Source organism: Triticum aestivum, chromosome 6D, assembly GCF_018294505.1.
Source record: "Triticum aestivum cultivar Chinese Spring chromosome 6D, IWGSC CS RefSeq v2.1, whole genome shotgun sequence".
Classification (NCBI taxonomy): Eukaryota; Viridiplantae; Streptophyta; class Magnoliopsida; order Poales; family Poaceae; genus Triticum; species Triticum aestivum.
The window spans coordinates 318,976,068-318,979,199 of record NC_057811.1 but is presented as its reverse complement, the minus strand read 5'-3'; the positions used below and the strand labels follow the sequence as shown (position 1 = coordinate 318,979,199).

The window sequence follows — 3,132 nt, the reverse complement described above, 5'->3', positions numbered from 1 at the left end:
AGGCTGCCGTCGCGGCTGTGGATCCAGGGGAGGTAGGCACCGTCACGGACGGGGACAGGGGACGGCGGATGAAAGCGCGTCGGGAACGAGACGATTGGCGGCGGAGGCGCATCGGTCAGGGGTGGGCGGCGGTGCCCTGGGGCAGCTGGCGGCGGCAAAGATGGGGATCGGGGGAGAGTGAGATGCGCGGGAGGTGGGGGGTGGACGGCCGTGGGCGTTTTTCTTTTCTTTCGTCCGGGTTCAGGAAGTTCGGGAGGGGTCCATCGAGCCATTATAGGGCGGATCGTGATCGAAATAACTATTCTAATTCTGAGATTAGAATAGTGTTGTCCTATATATATATAGGTAAAATTGTGTCTATCATAGCTTGCCACAGAACTAGTTAAGGCTTGCTAAACATTTAACGGTTTAAAAGTAAGTAAAAAATATGAAATAAATATGGGAGCCTCACTCTAATGTAATAAGATGATCCAACGGTGTGATTGTGAAAATATGCATTTATGTGTCCTCAGCGAAAAAAACAAGCATTTCAGCTTAGTGCAGGATCAATACATATTGAAACATTTGTTCTTTTAACTAGTTCTGTGGCAAGCTATTGTAAAAAATCATACTCATATATATATATATATATATATATATATATATATATATATATATATATATATACTTGCACTATTCTAATCCCGAAATTAGAATAACTATTTAGATCACAACGCCTTTATATACACGCACGCAGGTCCTCCCGAACTCCAGAACTGGCAGAGGAAAAAAAAGGCCCGCCCGCATATATACTTGCACTATTCTAATCCCGAAATTAGAATAACTATTTAGATCACAACGCCTTTATATACACGCACGCAGGTCCTCCCGAACTCCAGAACTGGCAGAGGAAAAAAAAGGCCCGCCCGCACCCACCACTTCCTTCCCGATCCCCATCCTCCCCGTCCCGATCCAGCACCGTCCCCCTGCCCCCACCCCAACCAACGCCCGCACCTCCCGCCGCCGGCCACCCGGCCCCGGTCCGCCGCCCCCCGACCACGACGCGCCGGCCACTCCAACCAGCGCGTCCTGCCGTCGGCCACCCCGTCCCGATCCAGCGCCGTCCCCCTGCCCCCACCCCAACCGACGCCCGCATCTCCCGCCGCCGGCCACCCCAACCCAGCCCGTCCCGCCGTCGGCCAACCCGGCCCCGTCGCCGCAACCGCCCCCCCCCCCCCCCCCCCCCCCCCCCCGACCCGCCGGATGTCGCAACCCGCCAGATCCGACGGATGCTCACGCGTGGGGGAGCGGTGCTGCTCCGGCGAGCTCACGCGTGGGGGAGCGGTGCTGCTCCGGCGAGCTCCTTCCCCCTCGAGCACGGCGCGTCGTCGACAGCCTCCATCCTCTTCTTCCCTCTTCCATCAGCCGAGCACAACTCCGGTGAGCTTGTCGACCAGCGAGTCCTACTATCTCTGATGCTACTGTTGTTCACCATCGCGTGGTTGTAGAGCGTCAATGGCAGATCGAGTAAAATTGTCATGGCAGGTCAAGTAATAATGGCAGCGAGAACACAGCTACCAATGGCTAGAAATGCATGGTGAGAATTGAAAATCTGAGCGTAAGAGGATTTTCGCAGCACATGTTCTGTGTTAGCTGGAATCTCTGGGTGAACTAACAAAGGTTTACTTTGTGAAAATTCTAAAAGTGGTGTTTGGATGAGATCTGAAGTTCAAGTTGTTGGCTAGCTGAAGATCCATGAACAGGCAAACGCCTGTAGTGAACACAAGGTTCTCGAGGATAGGCCTCCGTGCTGTGCTCTAAACTTTTCATTCCTCAAACGCACGCCTGTAGTGAACATCTTGTTCCGCTGCTGTTATACTGTATCTAGATCAAGCGTTGATAACTCCCCCTGTCCAGTTCTGTATTTTTTCTAAGTAATTTTGATGTCTGAAGTTCAGCTATATGTGCAGGTGCAAAAAACTAATGTTTTCCGTTGGTTTCAGTTTCACAGGTCCTTCAGAAAATGGGAAAAGTGGGTTTTCTTCCATGTTTATCTACAAAATGTTTCAATGCCTCTGTTTATAGGAGGCACGGAGATGTTTCCTGGACGGATGTGCAATCTGGTTTAAATGGGCGATGGCACAAAATTAGGCTCTTAGGAGTCGGAATGGCGCTCTTAGATGCCCATTTGATTTCAGTGGAGCTGGTGCTTGTGTGTTCAGATGAAGACATGAATTGTGTGAGGGATTAGAAAAGAAAATTGTGGCAGAGATAATGCCATAGGCGTGGGTAAGTCGTGATGTGAGGAGATGCATACACATGTGTATACATTCCAATTCTACACTCATATGTACTCCTACTTTTTTTTGAGACAAAAATGTGCTCCTGCTAAGACAGAGAAACTACATGTATTTCTGTATTTATGCTTATCAAATCACTGAAAAAACCAGCCCTATTGAGTGCTCCATGTACATCAGTACAATGTGTGCAAAGCTGAAAAATACTAGATAGGATTACCTACGTTGGAAGCAATTTCAGTCTATCTTCCAATTCAACGGTCTTAGTCTGACCGAGATGTTGTAGGCAGAGGTCATAGCATGGCTGCAGTTAACTACAAAAACATTCGGAAGCATTATAGAGTAGAGAAAAACAATACGATCGAGAAGTTCCACTTTACGCGTGCGATAGTTCGAAGGCGGACATCCGAGGAGTTCAAATTATTTTGGGAAAGCAGGACATCCGAGGAGTTCAATTTTTTTGGGGAAAGCAGAAAGTGTAACGCCATTTGTTCCTTGGGTGAATATACTTGTGTTTGTATGTGAAGTAATTTTTTATTCCTTGACTAAGAACATTATGTCCCCGGTGTGAATATATTTTTATTCCTATGCGAAGTACCTTGTTGTTCCTGGATAAAGAGCATTTTGTTCGCATATGCTCCCTGTTTGTAAAGAAATGAAGTTCAAAAACAAGAAAACGAGAAGTTCGGACTGTTCAACTTTTACAAAAAAAACTCAGATATTTTTCCCGTTACTATATGAAGAAAACGAAGAAGTTCAAATTAAAATAGCAGAAAACTTCAATGTTTATATACCAAGAAGAAAACATTTCTCACCCAGAAAAATGTACTTTGGAAGTTCAAAATTAATAAATTGC

The 3,132-nt window shown here is 47.1% G+C and overlaps 1 long non-coding RNA gene across 1 annotated transcript; it reads left to right on the top strand.

The window, feature by feature from the left end:
• Positions 1-907: 907 nt before the first annotated feature.
• LOC123144866 (uncharacterized) lies at positions 908-2,442 on the top strand. The gene is made up of 2 exons (XR_006471996.1): positions 908-1,419; positions 1,983-2,442. It is a non-coding gene; the product is annotated as an uncharacterized lncRNA (long non-coding RNA).
• The last annotated feature ends 690 nt before the right edge of the window (positions 2,443-3,132 follow it).